Below are 20,133 nucleotides of genomic sequence, written 5' to 3' on the forward strand. Positions count from 1 at the left end.
ATCCTTCCTAGGACAATGAGTGCTATTCAGTCCACTTCTTGTGGTGGGAAGTCCACTTCTTTTCAGTCACGGGGCTTGAACTTTGGGCCCGGGGCAGCTCCCTGAGCTCCTCAGCTCAAAGCTAGCACTCTACCACGTGAGTCACGGCACCTCTTCCAATTTTCTGGTGGTTCTTTGGAGATAAATGTCTCACAGGTGTTCCTTCCTGGGCTGGCTATAAACCATGATCTTCATATCTCAGCCTCAATTGTACTTCAGCTTATAGGCCTGAGCCACCAGCACCTGGCTTAAGTGTAATTCTGACCTTCTTTCTTTCTCTTTCACTCTCAGGAACTGATTCAATGCGTGCTGGAGGAGGTGACCCAGCATCCCCATGTGGTTGGAACCAAGGTGGCCCTCTCATTCTGGAGGTAGGCTGTGGGTCAGGAGCTGTCTCACTCAGTCTATTGTACCAGCTCCATGAGGTAAGTCCCTCTGTGCCCTGTCTACAAGGTGACAGTTATCCATTGTCCATCTAGCCTTCCTGGACTCCGTACTGTGGTCAATGCTCTTTTCTAGAAAAAAATTTCTGGTTAAAATTATGATACATAGTTACAGAATGAAAAGGTAATGCATCTTAAGAAAGTCATTTAGGGTTCTGGGAATGTGGCTTCATGGTATGGTGATTGCCTCGCATGCATGAAACCCTGGGTTCAATTCCTCATAAATAGCAAAGGAAACAGTGGAAGTGGTCCTGTGCCTCAAATGGTGGAGGGTTAGCCTTGAGATAAAAAAGAAAAACTGAGGAATAATTCCCAAGCGCTGAGTGTCAGCTCCAGGACTGCCAAAACAACAACAGCAACAACAACAACAATGAACATTTAATTAGTAAATGAAAATAAAGTACCCATACTTGGAATGTATAATTGCTCCTTCCATACTGATTCCTGACAATAGTCCCTAATTAATGTGCTTTACCTGTGTTAGGATTCTGTGTTGAAAAAATATTTTGTTCATTAGGTCATATCAATTAATGCCAGGAATGTGCTTAGATGTTAGGTGATTATTTCTGGAAATTCAAAGATTCCAGGCTTTTGAGTGTGGTCACTGCTAATCACAATGAGAAGGGTAGTCTAAGTGAGATTTGGAAACTCTTTTGGCAAGTCATCGCACCAAAAAGGCAGAGGCTAATTAACAGTTGTGAAGGAAGATAAGGAATAATTCCAGATGGAAAGAAAAAATAATAGTAACTAAGGTATAGCAGAAAGCGTTCTAGGGAACTATTTTTGGTTATTGAAAAACTAGTTATCAACTAGGTTTATTCCTCATTGCGTTGAGCATTCAAAATATCCTAGGTTAGTTCTTAATCTCTGTGTGATAAATGTATCTCCCTCTATGCTGTTCTTTCATACCTGATCTCCTTTGCTTTCTAAAAATCTGTCTTTCTATATTTCTCTATGAACATTTTCTGATACTAAATACACCTACAAAGATGACAGGGGATGCTAATATAAGAGTCCCATAGCTCATGAGTCATTAATGTAACAAAATGGGAAAGGAGGACATATTTATTGCTACCTCAATTATTCTGAAAAGCTGCAATGTCACATCATTTGGTTCAGATTTCCATTCTTTGTCTACATAGTGACATTAAGTGTACATAAATGCAAATATGAGCCGGGTGCTAGTGGCTTATGCCTCTAATCCTAGCTACTCAGGAGGTTGAGACCAGAGGATTTTGGTTCAAAGCCAGCCTGTTCAGGAAAGTCCATGAAACACTTATCTTCAATTAACCCCCAAAACCCGGAAATTGTGTTATAGCTAAAGTGGTAGAGTGCTCAGTTGAGCTGAAGAGCTGAGAGACAGTGCCCAGGATCAATGTTCAATCCCCACAACTAACAAAAAAGTCCAAATATGGCTTTAAGTTTCCCCCAAAGGAATGTGAAGTCAATAGTAATCTTCCCAAATGATTTAGTAGTGCACCTACTTTGGCTGAGTTTTTTGTTATGGCTTCTTTGCTAAACATTTCTCTTCTTTAAAAATGGTCAGATATTAGCTATAAAATAAACTTCATCTCATATTTCTTGGTTCAAAAGAGAAGTCCATACAGTTGATGTCACTTAGCTTTCTTACTGTCTTAGTTCAAAGCCAACCCAGGCAAGAGAGTCTGTCAAACTCTTATCTGTAATTAAATACCAAAAAAGCCAGAAGTGGAGTTTTGGCTCAAGCAGTAGAGTAATAGCTTTGGGCCAGGTGGGAAAGAAAGACAACTGTTCAGGGACAGGGGCCAGTCTCTAAGTTCAAGCCCCAGAACAAGCACAAACTAAACAAACAAGCAAACAAAACAAACCCTGGGTGTTTCTTTGGGACTCTCCTTAAAATAATGGTGATCTGAGAAGAGGCTGCTTTTGCTGATCATACTCACTGGATCCTGCTTTTCTGGAATCCTTATTGTTATGGAAAACACAGGACCAGAATAAAGGAATTGATAACTGATTCTTGCAACAAGAGAATCATCTCAGGAGTGAAACATCCATCCATAAGACACATTAAAACCTCCATATCTTTGCTTCTTTGCAATAGAACACTTTTAAAACAAAGTTACTTTCTTTTGTTCTATGCTGGCCTTTAAATGGTATATTGTTTCCTTTTATAATACTCTCAACCAGAAGTTTACAGACAAGTTTTACATGAGTAAAGGACACACTCAAAAAAGTCAGAGACATAGTTTCCTTCAAGCCTTGGATTCTTTTCTTGTACAGTAAAAAGGAAAGCAATAGATAACTTGAACTTTGTCATTTCTCTATGTTCAATTTCTCTCCTGGGATCAGTTTCCACATCCATTAAAAGTTACTTCCATTTTCTTCCAGTAACAAACTATGGTGCTGCTCCAGGAAAAATATGAATGTTTTCTTGTTTCATTGAAATAGCACAAGGACACTTTTGGACATGAGGTAACACGTGTTTCAGAGCCAATTTATTGAAGAGAAATGAAATTTAAATTGCTTTTTAATACTTTATCCATGAGAACATTTTGTTCAAACTTCTTATGTGCTCTGTAAATTAAGGTGAATTTTAAATGGGAAGAATGTTCTCAGATCATTTTTTTTTGAGTCTATATGCTTTGCATTAACTTGCCAAGTGTACATGAGTTAACAGTAAGAGAAACAATAGCAATTATAGGAGAAAAAGAAGTTCTGTGTTTATGTATAAGTGTTCACTACAATATAGAAGACTCTACAAATAAGATAACGATAACATTGAAACAATAAAGCCAAGTCCAGTATGTAGATTTGTGGAAGTGATATAGAGAAAGCATTATTGCTAAGTGGAACATGAAGCATGAGGCCACTCCTTTTCTAAATCACGCTTGCTATTCACCTAAATGTGCAAAAAGGAAAGTGGAAGAATGATTCGGTTTCCAACGCAAGTCAGATATGGGAGAATAGATTTAACTGGAAAAAAAGAGTCCATCTTAGGAGAACAGGAATTATACTAGCAATGAAACTGGTGGCTATGATCACATTTCTGTTTTTCCTTTTCTTATATTCTTTTTTTTTTTTTGTTCGTGGCACTTGAAATATGGGACAGGTTGCTGTCCTTCCGAAATGCAGCTCAAGGCTAGTGCTCTTCCACTTGAGCCACAGTACCACTTCCAGTTTTCTGGTAATTATTGGAGAAATGAGTCTCCAGGACTTTCCTACCCATGCTGGCTTTAAACCCAATCCTCAGATCTCAAAACAACTGAGTTTATGATCACATTTCTAACAGTGTACACTCAGGATATGTAGTGTATAATGTTCATCTATCTTTACATGAATTCTCAAGTTAAAAATCTGGGCTACAGGTTAGACTTTACACTCACAAAAGTGTTTGAAGTTTAAAAGTTGATACTCCTGGAAAAATAAAACCTAAGAATGTAAAGGAGTCTGGGAAGTTCAATTTGCATCCAGCTTGGACAGTATAGGCTTTGCGACACTACCTATAATTAACCAGGCAAAAGCTGGAATACCACTCACGAGCAAGATTGCTGAATAACAGCTTTAGGTTTTTGCATACATACGTACAAACATACACATACACACAGAGGCACTTATAGGTGCACACAAAAATACACAAATGAAACAACGCTCAGAATACGTAGAAAACATAGAAAACAATAGAAAATAGGTCTTGAGTAAGATTAGAATCAAGTGATAATTTTTATTATTAGCAAGCCCTCACCTGAACTTTCCCCCAGAAGTTGAGAATATTACATTGGTACGGACCAGAGATTGTAAGAGAGTCAAACAATCATTATTAATGGGATAGGATCCATGGAGGAATGAATCAGGGAACCCTGCAGATGCATCTGAAAATGTTCATATCCTGTGTCAAATGTTAAAACATCTTTGAAAATAGCACATAAACAGTCTGAGCAGTCAGTCTAATGGATAAGATCAGAGGAGAAGTTCAGAATTGCTAGTCTGTTATAGATTATATAAACAAACTATGGCAGGGCAATGTGCTACAAGTCTGGAATTCTTGCACTCAGACAGGAGATTAAAGATTGGAATTACATAAGGATACCATCCCTGGACCAGGTAGAATAATTTTGTATCAGTAAAACAAACCAACAACAAGAAAGGAATATACAGTTGGAAGCTTGGACTAATTGTGTCATTATGTTTTGAGAAGTCAAGGTTCCTAATGAATGCAACTCATATACATCCTCACTTGTGTTTTAAATGCTCTCATCATTACAGAACATTCCTAGATGCAAAATAGCTCATGATTCCCATCCAAAAATTTGCAAAAGTAAGAAAGCCTCATTCTGTTGGATTCCAAATAAATGTTGAAGGATTACAAAAGCTTAAGTCTGGAGAAATAGTAACGTTTGCCTAATGTAGGACTTTGTAGACCTTGTTAAATTAGAATTTACATTTAAAATATATTTTTTGGTTTTGTTTGTAATTTCATATTCTATAGGATACTACAAAATTCTTTTTAGCAGAGGGATTAAGTGAAAAATTCACAAATGATTCTGGCATTCTATTTGCCTAGATATTCTTTCAAGAGAGTTATAATTAGAACATAGTTAATAGATAATTCACCCAGTTCATGTATACGATGTTAATGTGAATAATCCAGCAGAGTTGCCAACAAATGGATGACATGAATTTATAAATTTAGAAAAACCAATATTTTAAGTGTTTGCTTTAATATGGTATGAACAGAGTAATTGTGTGACATCTACTTTCTTCTACCTATATGTAATACAGGAAGCCATTTCCTTATTTACGTGCCTCAGTATACATGAAGAAAAATGCTAGGTTTGGGGTTTGTTTTCAGTTTTGTTTTTGTTTTATTGGTTCATCCTAGAGCTTGAACTCTTGGCCTGGGCAGTGTCTCTGAGCCTGTTTATACTCAAGGCTCGTGCCCTACCACTTCAACCTCAGTGCCACTTGAGTCTGGCTTTTGTGGAGAAGTTTTTTGGAAATAAGATTCTAAGAAACCTTCCTGCCTGGGTGGGCTTTGAACCATAATTTTCCTAACTTTGCATCCTGAATACCTATGATAGTTAAAAAAGTATAAATATAAATAATATTTGCATGTATTCTGATCTCAAGAATACCAGTGGAGGAAAAATGATGCAGTTCATTTTATTGTGGTGTTCTTTTCAGAACAAGGAGGGCCTCACATTAGCAGAGGTGTAGTAATTTTTCAAAATAGAGATAAGGTATTCATGATGTGAATTAAGGAATTTAAAGTTGCCCCTTACAAGTTGGGAACTGTTGGGCTAGGATGACTTTATGGTTTAAATCTTGGGATTGATGGACATAGAAATAATAGCTTACTCTGATAAACAATTGTTTACTCTTGAATTAATTATTACACATGCTTCATAGTCTTATCCTCTACCAGAATGTGGCTATTTTTCTGTTGACTTCTCAATCTGTAACACCCCATTAGAAAATGCATCTATTGCAGAATTACATAACATGCAAACAGGTACTGTTTTGAATCTCTCAGGAATGTTGCGAATTTAAAAATGAGTAGTTATTAGTCATACGAATTTTGAAGAACACATATATTCTGTCCTCTTAACAACTTACTTACTTTTAAAAGTTATGTGTTTCCATAGCATTAAACTGTTTTCTGTTTTAGAATGAGAAAGTACTAAATTTATTCTTTTTTGAAAAATTTGGCAATTATATTGTGAAAATATTTTCTAGTTGGATAACATTCAAGTTGATGACCCGCTGATTAAGAAGGGATAATTAATTCAAATTAGATGCCAGATAGTATTGATTTTTAAAATATTACTACATAAAGAATATTATTTACTGTGCCAATACAGTGAAAGTATATTTTACGCAGCTTATTTTTTTCAATTTTATTATCAAAGTGATGTACAATGGTGTTACAGTAATTGTAAGGAATTAAATCATAACTTTTCAAACTTGTTAACACTCCCTCATTTTTCTCACAGTTTTACTTCATCCCCTTCACCCCTCAAAACTTTTAATGTACGTTTCCAACATATTGTCTTGTGAGTATTGCTATTGCATTGGTTTTCCTTTTGTCCTTTGTCTCACCATTATGCTTTTCCACTTCCCTTTGCTAATTAAGGTAAATATATACACAATACAAAATGAAATACAGCAGGGATATACCATAGGGGAAAATCCCAAAGAAATCAGAAATCACATAGTTCATCAAAAACAACAACCACAAATGAAAAAAATCTGGTTCCATATATTTGAATTCATTGTGCTTAGCATCAGCTAATATGGTTATATATACGCATAACAAAGCCACTGGAAAATAATAGCTGCATGGATACTATATCATGAAACAGCATGTTAACTTTTTGATGGTAAGGGTGGAATTAAGATTGATGAATTCGTGGTTCTGATAAAGGATTTTCAAGAGTTTTAAAGTTATGACAGGTAAATTTTAATTGTTCAAAATTTTAACAACTTAGCCTATTAAGAAAATTTAAAATTGCCTGGAAGAATAGGCTTTCATGCAAAGAAATCCAAGGAAACTTAGTAGAGAGGGAGAAATGTGGATGAAGATGGCTCTTTTTCACACTAAACAATCTGACCTCAGAAACCTTGCTGTAAGTCCTGTAGGTTCCCTTGGAATTGTCTTTACCCAGGAACTATATTCTCACTGTTTGAAACAAGGTTGTATTGCAATTTAAATTCAAAGTTCTTAAAAAAATGAGGCTTCAAAATTTGTGAATTTACCTTTAATTTCCAAGCAGTTATTCTCTGAAAAAGATAATTTGAGTCAAAATATTTAAGGAGAAAGTGCCCTTCACAATGGAAGAAGGTGTTGGGATTACACATTTCTGTTTATAACACTTTCCACAATGTCTTTGGACGTAAAGCAGTGAAACACAGAAAAAAATCTGATTGTATACTTCAAACCAATGATTTCACATTTCTAAGTGACTCACAAAAAATAATATCCTTATTAATATCAGATAGTGAAGACTTCTGTTATTACATATGCTAAAAAGTTCAGAAAAGAATTGTGCAAATGAAAATGTTAATTAAAAAACTTTTCTTAGAAGCCTTAGCTAAGTGTATTGTCTTCAGCAGTGAAGGGAGGTCAAAACTATTTTATATAAATTTTGTTAGTATTTTTACTCCCTAAAGTGATTTTACAGAGCCCATTTAGCTCACTACAATGCAGAACTGATTGAATGAAGACATGAAAATAAATTCCACAACCAAATGAGGCAACTTAATGAGTTTTAAAAGAGAAATAATGAAGATGTAGCAGTGGTGGAGCCCATATAGTCCTTCAGGTTCACTAGACCTGAAGCCAAGAAGCTGTGATTAATTGGAAATCCGGCAAGAGCTAAGAGGAGGACATAGAAGTAGGTCATAGAAGCATTGTCCTTTTGTAACAGACACTGTCTTCCAAGGTATGGGTGATTTAACTGTATTCTCCTCCATACATCTTGGTGAAGAAATGCAAGACCAAGAAAAAAATAATCTATAGAAATAATTTTGCATGGAATAACTTCACTGTTCCTGATATGGTATCTCAGGAGAATCTTAAGAGAGAAGATAAAAGTGCAGTATTTTTTGGTTTCCTCTAAACATCTTGTTAGCAAAATATGTCTTTGAGGTTAGACAATTCTGATTGTACCAACATGTGATGGAGTACTTAATTTTGACTTTAGACACAAGAAGTCTTTCAAGGTAAAAGAAAAAATATAGCCAAATATTTGTTATCACAGCTTCTTGGACAGTTTTCTGGAGACATTGTTTTACATTAGATTTCTCCTCATTAACATATATGTTGTTTCATGGAAACCAAATGCAAGAGGGAAGTTTAATGGACTCACTTGGCCAATTAAACAGCATGAAAGAAGCAAAGGGCAAATAATATTTAATGAATTACTTTGACGACCAATTACTTTGCCAGAAGAAAGAAGGAAAAATATAATTCAAAATCAATTGACTTAAAATATGAAGAAAGAGTAGTGAAGAGAGATTAGAGAAAATATAGAGGATTGTTTTCTCTCCAGTGGAGTAATGGGTTCTTGATCTTGTTTCTTCTATTCTATCCTCACAAGCTACCAAGAGAGTCTCAGGATTGGATTATCCAGTTTAGACAGAAAACTCTTAGAAGAAAGATACTATTTGCAGCAGATGTAGGTGATTTATAACCTTAGATAATCTATTTAATTCTGTTCAAATTTCTCCCCTCTCCCAAACTTCCCATTTTGAACAGCTTTGTTTGCTATTCCCAATACTGCCCTACTTTAACTGATTAAAATTTTGAGATGTCATATTCATACTCTCTAGAGATTTTTGTTAGGTTGTAATTTTTGTGTGCTTTTGTTCCTTGTTGTGTTTTCTAACTGAATTTTAAAAGGTTGTGCAATTGTGTTACAATTAAATATATCCATCTAATTGTCTAATGCTCCTAGATTAGAGTCACTCTTTCCATCATTCCTCACCAACCCATTCTCCAAGATTTATTTCCAATTTACCACTTCCTTTATCATATGTGCACATTGAGTATTCTAACTGTACTTGCCACTTGTTCATTATTCATTCATTCTATGTCTTTACTATAATTCCTCTCTGGTTTCAACTTCCTGATTGTCATTCTGTTAAACTGTGTATTAATACTTTGAAAGGTTTATATACATTCCATGGACTTTCAATCCTGCATATTCTTGAACTGATGTCAGCCTATATTTCCATAATTGATTCATCTGCAGCAACAATTTGCAAGACTGGAGACGTGAAGCACCTAAACATGATTTTATTCTCATTCATTTAGAAGATTAATCTTTAGTCGAAAAGAAAGTTAAAAATGGCTTAGAATGTATTCTTAACTACGAATTTTTATAAATGGCTTTGTACAATGGTGAGATTCTTTTATTTTACATGGAATAATATTTTCTACTACCTATAAGTTTTGGAAAAAGAAGAAAATATAATTTATTCCTAGAGAGGAATATGATAGAAATAGAAGACAGATATTATGTTTGTCATATCTCAGAAGAATACCGATATTCAAGACTTAAAGTCATATTTCTTACTATGTTAGACAGAGGGAAAACATAAAATAACATATGATAAGGCAACTATTTTTGACTTTTTAAAATGTAACTTATTAAATGATGTAATTTATTAGCTAATGTTTGGGTTTGAAATTTAGGAGGCTGATCTATTTACCACATTTCTGGAAGGCCCTTACTGAAAAACACAAATCGTGGGTGGTACTATTTCTACACTTTAATGAAAGGTTGAACGTGTTTTGCATTAGTGTTGTGTAAATAATTCAACTCTATTGTAACTTGTTCCCTACACTTGAAAAACTTGTAATGTCACTAAGTATCATCAACTTGTCAAATGTTATTTTGGCGAATGTGATTTTGAAAAGATTATTTGAAAAGGAATACACTTTTAGGAGATTCAATGTAGATTATCATTGGTTTGAGAGTGACATTTTTATACCACAGAACCATGTTGTACTGAAGTCCCAGTGTTTTGAAGCACTTCTTAGTGCTTCAAATGTTTTTTCTGAATTACATTTGACCTCTAAGTCAAGTTTTCTGGGCTTTGGTAGATCAATTATGGATCTATCCTTCCAGGAACTATTTTTTGGCCAATTTATGTTGGAATAAAGTCTTTCATTAATCATAGGGGTGGGGTATTAAAAATAATCTTAGGACACTTTGTGAACTTGTTCACTCATATGGGCTGGTCATCTGTAAGTTGAATGTTTGAATTACAGTACTTTCTCTCAAATTTTGTGATCTCATCCTTCATTTTAAATTGCCTTGCATTTCACAATTGCTTACTGCTAATTCCTGCATCTCAAGGAATTGGGGCCCTGAAATGTAGGAAATGAGAAATTGAGATGGGTATTCAATTATTTGTGTTGACATGTTGCATGGGCCTTTTTGGGAAGACTTGCCCCTATTATCTGATGATGCAGGCAACTGGGACCTGGGATCCTAGGACCCATGGTTACTGCAGAAGAATAATATTTTTTAGACATCTTTGCAAAATTTGAGCATAATCAGTAGGAATGCTTCAGAAATATGGAGAAAAACATCCTGGGACAAGAGAGTTAAAACAGTAAACAGAGCAGCAGAGTAAAATCCATTATAGATTAGAGGAAAACACTGTTTTTTACCATGTGGATTCAGAAGACCAAGAAGAGTTACAATGTATCACAAGTTTATACTAAAAACATTGCATTGATACTTTTTATAGTCTAATATATATTTTAAACCTAATTATTTATATTCCAAATCTATTTATTGGAATAAATAAGTATCAATTTATTTGTCCAATTATCAACTAATTCCAGTAAGTTTCACTGTGTGAAATATAAAATAAGCACATATAAATATAAAATATATAACTATATATAATATAATTAAAAGACACATGTTTTGCATTGTTCTGTTGTAGATACTGTATCAAAGGCAATTTTGTTTTAAAGTATTATTCCATTATCTCTACCTCAGTGTTTGATAGAGTTAGACCTAAAACTTTACCATTTGTAGATTTACAGCATGGAGACAATAGAAAACACTGTGATTAAAACATTATCAATTTAATGCCTAATAATGAGGAGAAATATATGGACTTCTGAAAATATTTGGTGATAAAAAGGCAGTACTGTAAGTTCCTGCCTAGTTGGATGGTAGACAGGCCAGGACATTAAGTAATCATGCATACCAACAATTTTTTCACCTTCTTGGCTTTAGCTACTTTTGAAATGGAAGGTATAATATACAATTATATTTTGATAAAATACCTTCTAGTCTGAAAAATTCTGTTTGAACTGTTCATCTCTCCATGATCCCTTGTAACCAAGATTAGTTTTGTTCCAGTAAGACAATCTATGCTGTCAGGGTAAGATGTTCTGGTTGGTCTGTTCCCACATGGAAAAAGCGTAAAGGCTCAGGTAGACATTTGTGCCAGTAACACTTCATTTGGGAAAATGTCAGCTGAAGAAGTTTAGAAGTAGCTCTCAAGCAACGCTTACTTTGAATCCATTAGGTCCACAAAGCTAATTCAGTTGGATAAATAAATACTTGAAAAAGCCATCACTTTTGGATTTATCTATAAATAATTGAGAATACGATCAAATTCCAAATCAAAAGACTTAAGATAGTCATTCACAAAAAAATTTGCAAATGTGAGTAATCAACTGATCAATATAATTTTTTCCACTATTCACAGAATTTTAGGGAAATAAGACCGATAGCATTGTTAGGAACAATAAGGTTTCCTTGTTACAAGTAGGCACCCATAGGTATAAGCCTATATAAAGATTGCTTCATTAACTACATAATTTAGAGGATACTACATGCTTCAGCAGCATGTATACTCAAATTACAATACAGATATTAACATGGCACTTGCACAAGGATAATATGAAAATTTGAGAAGTATTCCATATTTTTCATTCTTCAGAAGCAAGAAATGAAAAACAGTTATTAAAAAGTTGATTACAAAATTACAAGTATAACAATACACACAATTCATATAATTAAATTTAGTTTGACATCAGTGTATTAAATCTTCACCTCAGATAGGCGTTTACATAACATAAACTTTACAAAAATTTTCAAATTAGACAACATTGTCATTTTATCCCAAAGAAAAATAATACTAAGACCTAGAAAAAAAAAGGAATAAAACTGTTTCTATATGGAATGCAATCGGAAAGGACACATTAATGAACCTATATATTATAAAATAATGTAGAATTCAAAGTATATCTAGGAGAAAATAAAATAAATTATGAACATTATGCAAACATAGAATATAGAATATTTTAAAATATACATTTTCATGCAAGCACGAGAAATATTTTATCTTCTGTACTACTCATTTCAACAGGTAAGTTAAAATTATTTCTGATTAAAAAATCACAAACCCTGAAGAAATCATTGTACATGTATACAAAAACTATTGAATACATTTTGACATCTAATGCAGGCAATTCACTTGGAAGAATTCTGCGGAATCCATGAATTTTTACAGTAAAATATTGGTGTTGCCAGGCAATGGTGGCTCATGCCTATAAACCCTAGCTACGCAGGAGGCTGGGATCCGAGGATCATGGTTCAAAGCCAGCCTGGGAAGGAAAGTCTGTGGTACTCTTATCTCCAATAATCCACTAGAAAACTGGAAGTGGAGCTCTGGCTCAAGTGGTAGAGCACTCATCTTGAGCTGAAAAGCATAGGGATAGCTCCCAGGCCCAGGGTTCAAGCCCCATGACCGACCAAAAAATAAAAAAAGATATTGCTCTTAGGACTTAGGTGAACAATTTGTGCAGCCTTCCAAAACTTCATAGAGGTAATTATACATACTTATCCTTTTGGCAATATCAAATGCAATTTCTTCTATGTTGTTCTTCAGGCCTGGTTTTATATAATGGTTCAAAAGAAGGAGATCCAGTGTATCTTTGCTATCTCAATTCTCAGCAGCAAGATGTCAGGGTGTCAAGAGGCCTTTAGTTTGGGCATTGGTATCTGTATCATGATGAAGTAGGAAAGAAGCCACTCTGGTATTATTCCACGTATATGCACTATGCAGGGGTGTCCAGTCATCTACAGTTATTGCATGTGCCACTTGAGACACCAACTCACTGACAATGCCTAAGTGTCCACTGTAGGCTTCTCGATGAAGAGGGGTACACTCATCGTCATCCCTACTATTCACGTGAGTGGCCTTTTGGGAAAGAAGTCTCCGCACTGTAGTAAGCCGAATATTTTTGGCAGCCCAATGAAGAAACTTGCTTGGATCCTTCTCGATTTTTTTCTTGCAGTTGATACCATTCCTTACTTTTTCATGTTGTTCCTCATATTCCTAAGAATTTTCTAACCAGAGACTTTGAGTGCCAGTGGGAATGAGGTGTCCATGTATTTCCCTAATAGTTCATATTGTTTGAACTGGTCAGAAATATTCGTTGAATTTTCTGCATCTGTTTATTCACCATTATTTGTTTTCTCTTTTTCCAATTTTACTATTCGAAATTATTCTAACTGGAGAGTAGGGAATTTATGGAGAGCAGAGGAAAGATGTTCCTCCGTATTCAAACATACACACTGAAAATGAGGACCAGTGATGTCTTCATGTGCAACTTATTCTAGGAATGAGAAAATAGGATCTAATGCCTTCTATATAAATGATTTGGGAAATGGCAAAGCAAAAAGTGAAATGATGCAACCAAAAATATAAAAGCAAAATAAATTAGGATAATTATGGAACAATCATATTATCCATGAGAACCAAGAAAGGGAGAGAGAGAGAGACAGATGTGCAGTGACCTAGCTAGCCTCAAAATCTATGCCTCTGATCAATTTATAGAGCAAACAAAATTTTATTTTTTAAAAAAGATGGAAATAGAATTCATGTAATTACTTGAAGTTAGTAAATACATTTTTAGTAGCCTACATAAAGAGACATAACTTTGATCAAATTACAGAAAATCAACTAAATCCTTGATAATTCTAGTAACAGATCTGACTGAAATCAGTTGAATCACGCTTTTCCTGTACAATGAAGGAATAGGAGGGTAGTAAAGCAGCTAGAGAAGTCAGGGAGATGGTATCTGTGACAAAACTTTGTGGAAATTGGCATTGAGGATTTCTTACTCATGATCCACTTGCACTGGAAGCATGATTTTGAACTACTGATTTGATCATTATATTCTCCAAGAAAAAAATGTGAATTGATAGTTAAGGACTACTAATACATTTTGACCTCCTCACTTTCAATCATCAACATCACATGAAGACTATAGACAGGCCTACTTTTTAGATGAAAGCAAATGTCTTTTAAAAAAACAAGGAATGTATGTAGTCATGCAAAGGACTTCTATTTTACTAATGCCTCATGCATTTTTCTAATGTTGGGTACCAATATATAATGGATCTATTAGAAAACTCTTAATGCTCATATGTTCAATAGTGAGTTCTCATACACTATATCATGGTATTTTTTGTGTATGGTCTTAAGAATAAATTTACATTACTAACTTGTATTTCTGACAGGAGAGTATCATCACTGTACACCTTGCTTCTATACTCTCATTTTTAAATTAATATCTAAGTATGTGCATTAGATACCTATAGAGGAAAAAGTAGAAGCCACACTCATGGCTTATTTCTTTAGTAGTAGTTAATCAGAAAGATGAAATGTGTGGATTGTGGTTTGAAAGCAGACCAAGGAATAAAAAGTCCATTAGATTCTGATTTGAAGGTAACCAGCAAAAGCTAGAAATGGAGCTGTGGTACAAGCAGTAAAATGCTAGCCTTGAGAAAACTGAAACAAAAAATAAATACTGGGACAAAGCCAGGTCCTGAGTTCAAGCCCTAGTATTTGCACCAAACAAACGAATTAATTAATAAGGCAGTTAATTAATTAAAAATAAATTAAGTGTTCACATGTGGAGAGGCAGATAAAATGTAACATGCGTGGTGATGGTTTATGCATTATTTTGTAATAAGGCATATTATCATTTGTCCTAATCACTAATATTTTATTTGAACTTTTTTGTACAATAAACCCTGAATTTAGCATGCATGTATATGTGTGTATACATGTGCGAACATTTGTGTATGTGTATATGTGTGCGTGTGCTATTGCAATGTTGCTTGCCAATGTGGACAGGGTGAGACTGAAAAGAGCTAACTGTGTTGCAATGTTTTTATTTATCAGTCTTCTGTCATGTCATTTCAGTGGAACCACCCGTCTGTACATATTATTTGTCTAATAATAACGTCATCATAATCAAAGCATTTACAACATTAAGTTAGATAAAGAGACTGCTTTCAGCTCTTATTGTATGTTAGGTAAGAAGATACAGACATAATTAGGTAGTAAGTTATTGCTGTAAAATCATTGTCAGTACAAAATATATATTTGACCTCTTAAATTGGTCATACTTTTAAAATACACTCATGGAGTGATTTGGACCGACTTTACCAAACAGATATTACTCTCTCGTTATTCCTGTAAAACACAAATTGGATAAACTCTTTCTGGATTTCTGTTGAAAATCACTTTCTTTGCAAGATCATATCTATTCTCACTAAGAGATAATCAAACCCATATTACGTTTGAATATCCCATCTTATTGATTGAAAGTAAGTATTGTGGATATGCTTGTTAGATATTCCTTTCAAAAATGACCAAACAAAAAGCATGTGTCATGTCCAGATTGTGGACGTATTTGAAAGTGTTTTGTACATGCACAGGGATCTTTACTAATGGCTCTTTTGTGGGAGTAACTATGGCAATTTTAACAAATAAGGCTTACATAACATCCCAGAGCAAGTCTTGCAATTTCTGAAAATCCTTTGAATATTTTAGTTTTATTTCAGTTCATTGACTATAGAGATAAAATTTCTGAAATAAAACTTGTTAAGATCTGTAAATGTAAGTGGGTATATAGGCTTTTTTATGCATCATTTTATGAAAACCCAGTTTTTATGAAAGTAAATGGAATAGAATAAAAGAACGTAAGTGAATTGGGTAAGCTAATTATTAGTATAACTTTGTTTTCTATTAACAGTCCATTGAATGTACATGATGCACTTAAATTATTTCCTTTGTGTCTCTGTACTTCAGTTAGTTTTAGACTCTCTTTAGTTATGAGTGAACTTTTAGTATAAATAATGTTCTTTTAAAATGATTAGGATTAACTTTTTGTTTTGTGTCCTACTCCCAAGAAAATGAGTTATTTTTAAGTGTTAATAGTTTATCATTATCATTATCATAGGGAATCATTATCATGTTCATAGGGAATTTAAAAATGCAGTAGTATTGATGTCTTTTTAAAGCAATTGTATTCACAAGTTGGAGAGTCTTAAATTCATACTTAGGTCTTGGTGTCTATGATTTTTACCCTCTTGTTCCTAACATTAATGATAGGTCAGACTGCATTTTTGGGTATATGAAGGGTAAAATATTTATCTGGGTCAAAAGTGATTTTTATATCAGTCTTATTTTAATAACATTTTAAAGTAGTACATTTCTCTCAAAATGTTGGGTATAAAAAACAATGAAAATACTTCTAATGGTAAACAATTTAGGTGAGCTACAATGTGGAAACGATTGCTCCAAAAGACCTGCAGGCTGTTTCCATCAGGAATTGGGCAGGTCATTCTTTCAGTAAGAATGGGGTAAGAGATGAGGTCCCCAGGCAGTACAGTGTTGAGTGAAGGAATAAAATATGATTTCTACTTTTTTGAGCTAGAAACCAAGAATGTTATAGTTTAGCAGTTCCTTTCACCAGAGAGGTACAAATTGATTATGAACTTGGAATTTTCGTATTACAGTTACTTATTTTCTTTTTTGTTGTTGTTGTTGGTCATGGGGTTTGAACTCTCGGCTTGGGTAATGTCCCTGCACTCTTCCACTCAAGGCGAGCACTCTACCACTTGGACCACAGTGCCACTTCCAGCTTACTAGTGGTTTATTAGAGATAAGAGTCTCACAGTCTGTCCTGCCCGAGCCGGCTTTGAACCTCAATCCTCAGATCTCAGCCTCCTGAGTAGCTAGCATTATAGGTATGAGCCACTGGTGTCCGGCTTAATTACCTATTTTCTAAGAAAGATGAAGTGAAATATTATTAGAGTGTGCACAATAATTTTGGGAAATTTTCCTAGAATTAGTAGCCTGAGTGCTGGTACTTAGTTATAAAATAGAATGAGGTTATTTGATATGGTGGGAATGGACCGCAGGCTAACACTTACTATGTGTGCAAAGTTGTACTAGTAATTCCAACTCTGAAGACTTAAATATCATCATCTTAGAATTAAAAATAGAAGTAGTTCCACTTTATGGGATTATTGTAAGGATTAAATGAGATACCAAAGGTAAAGCACTTGGAAAAAGAATCAGAGTTTGATACTTTGTACCTGTTATTTTATCATGTGATATATTCTAATATTTTTACTGTGATTTTTATATTGTGTCTATTTAGGATACGCAAAGAGATGTATTGACATTCATTGCGTTGTTCACTTTTTTGTCATTATGAGGATAATACCTGCAAAGAAAATTTCTGAGAAGTAAATTATCATATTGACTCATGGTTTAAGATCAGATGTCTCCATTGTTTTTAATTATATTTTTATTAAATAGTTTTACGAAAGGTTTTCCATTCAACGAATCAGTTTATAAGAACAATGGATCTTTACATAACTTTCTCACATCCTTCCAAACCTCACCCCACTTTCATTTTTTCTAGTTTCATACTATCTGCATTGAATATTATGGCTTCACTCTCTACTTCCAGAAGTCCCTTTAATCCTTCCCTTTGACTTCTCCTCACATTTTCCAAGTGATATTTTCCTGGTATTCATTTTGTTGGATTAAAAGTTCAATTTTATAAGAAATTACACATTTCAAATACTCCTCTGCAAATATCATGCTTTGATTAATATTGTTGTTTAACTTGCATAAAATTCTGGCTTCCAAATAAGCGTCCTTTGTGTGTCTGGCTCTGACCTCGTTTATTTAACATAATTTTAGATCTATCCATTTCTTTGCAACTGCTGTAACAGTCTTTATAATGGATGGGTGCAATCCAATTGTGTATATGTGCAACACTTTCTCCAATCATCCCTCCGCTAAAGGGTTTCTGGGCTGTTTCCATAAGTTCTCTACGGTTAATAGTGCAGTAGAGAACATGATTGTGAGAGTGATTTTACCGTAACCTTTTGGAAGAATTCACCACTATTTTTCTGGGAGCAATCCTCTAGCCAATTTTCCAGAATAAGCACATCCCTTCCATCATCTCCATCACAATGTTTTTCAAGACCTCAAAAACACACTACCCCCTACAGTTCTCAATCAGCTAAAACCACACTGTGCCCATATTCTTTGTTGTTGTTTTTTTTGTCCAGTCAAGGGGCCTGAACTCTGGGCATGGGCTATGTACCTCAGCTTTTCTGCTCAAGGCTAATGATCTACCACTGGAACCACAGAGCCACATCCAGTTTCTTCTTTTTGCTTATGTGGTGCTGAGGAATCAAACCCAGGGCCTAATGCATGCAAGGCAAGAGCTCTACTACTGAGCCACTTTCACAGCCCTGATGTGCCCATATTCTTTTAATACATTTTTTCATAATTTTACACATGATTTAGTAAGAACCTTCTATATACTTTCCTAATGTGGGAATGAGGGATATGATAATAGAGTAAAAGTAAGAGATATGGAATTAATTAGCTATTATCATATTTAAAATAATTTTCAGCTCTAACTCATAGCCTCACTTACTATTATTTTAATCTTTATTTGATTACTTCACACCTATCCACTAAATTATAACATGTGATTTAAATACAAAGACAAAAAATGTGGTTTGACTTTGACACTCATGTGTGAGGATGTACAATATGGGCAAATAAAGGGATTGGAATTAAAGCCATTACCCATTTTGTTAAATTGTTCTCTGAAACTGATTCTCACAATTCATATTTCATTCAACAACAAGAAATGTGACAATTCCCTGTTCTTTGCTCCTCATTAAACTTGTTTCCATGTTATTTTATAATGAAGGATGATTTCATAAATGTACTGTAGATACAAAAATATGTTAAAATATTTCTATATGTATGCATTGATATAAATATACACACATATAAAGGTTATAATGATAAATTATAACTTCTGTAACTGTAGAATTTACTAAATTATTAAAAACATGGACTACTCAGGCGTGGAATCCTGGCTAATCAGGAGGCTGAGATCTGACGATCATGGTTTGAAGCTATCCTGGGCAGGAAAGTCCATGAACCTCTTATCTCCAAACAACCAAAAGAAAATCAGAATTGGAACTGTGGCTCAAAGTAGTAGAGTGATAGCCTTGAGAGAAAAGACTCAGAGATATCACCCAGGCTCTTAGTTCAAGAACTAAAATCTACCCCCAAAAAGTATTTAATTTACACTTGTGAAGAGTATTTCCTTCACTCAAATGCACATCCATGCTCATTTGCAAGGTAACTCTGTTATGTCTGGAGTACCACATAATATTATCACTTAAGTAGAAAACATTGCAACATGGGTAAACTATCTCTCATGGATTTTTCTCCACTCAAATATTCAAATCTTGCAATTATTCCCATTATTTAAAGTCATAGCTTTTTTTCTTTAATACCCATAATATTAGAATTTGAATTGAGTGTCTTGTGTCTCGTAAATGGATGTTCTTACCACTTGGGCATGTCCCCAACCCTAAATTATCCTGATTAACTTTCAGAAAGAATCTCGCTTCCTACTTGTGTATGATCGTGGGCTCAGTCTACTTCATGTTATTCTTCCTGGAATTTAGAATAATAGGTGCCCGGCATTGTGAACAGATCATTCTGACCAGTCTGAGCTTTAACCACTATCCTCACAACAGTAGACTCCCATGTAGTCAGGATTTTCAGAAGGTTATCATAGCTATTTTTTTAAAAAAAATCTTTGCATTTCCTGCAGGTTCTTGAGTACTGAGATAATTTTTGTTCTCTTTGATTGTTTTGTTTCTTTTGAATGTATGTGTTGAGTTGTTCCTAATTTTGCCTTTTGTTTCTTTAATCTTTTTTTCTTACTCTTATAACTGTTATTTTAGGTGAAAATGTGTGTGTGTGGTTTTTTTTAAAAAAGTATCTACTG

At 34.2% G+C, this 20,133-nt stretch overlaps 1 pseudogene; it reads left to right on the forward strand.

The window, feature by feature from the left end:
• The first annotated feature begins 11,823 nt into the window (after nt 1–11,823).
• Nucleotides 11,824–11,920, forward strand: LOC122095452 (annotated as a pseudogene).
• The last annotated feature ends 8,213 nt before the right edge of the window (nt 11,921–20,133 follow it).

This window comes from Dipodomys spectabilis, unplaced genomic scaffold, assembly GCF_019054845.1.
Source record: "Dipodomys spectabilis isolate Male_0828 unplaced genomic scaffold, ASM1905484v1 ptg000351l, whole genome shotgun sequence".
Lineage (NCBI taxonomy): Eukaryota > Metazoa > Chordata > Mammalia > Rodentia > Heteromyidae > Dipodomys > Dipodomys spectabilis.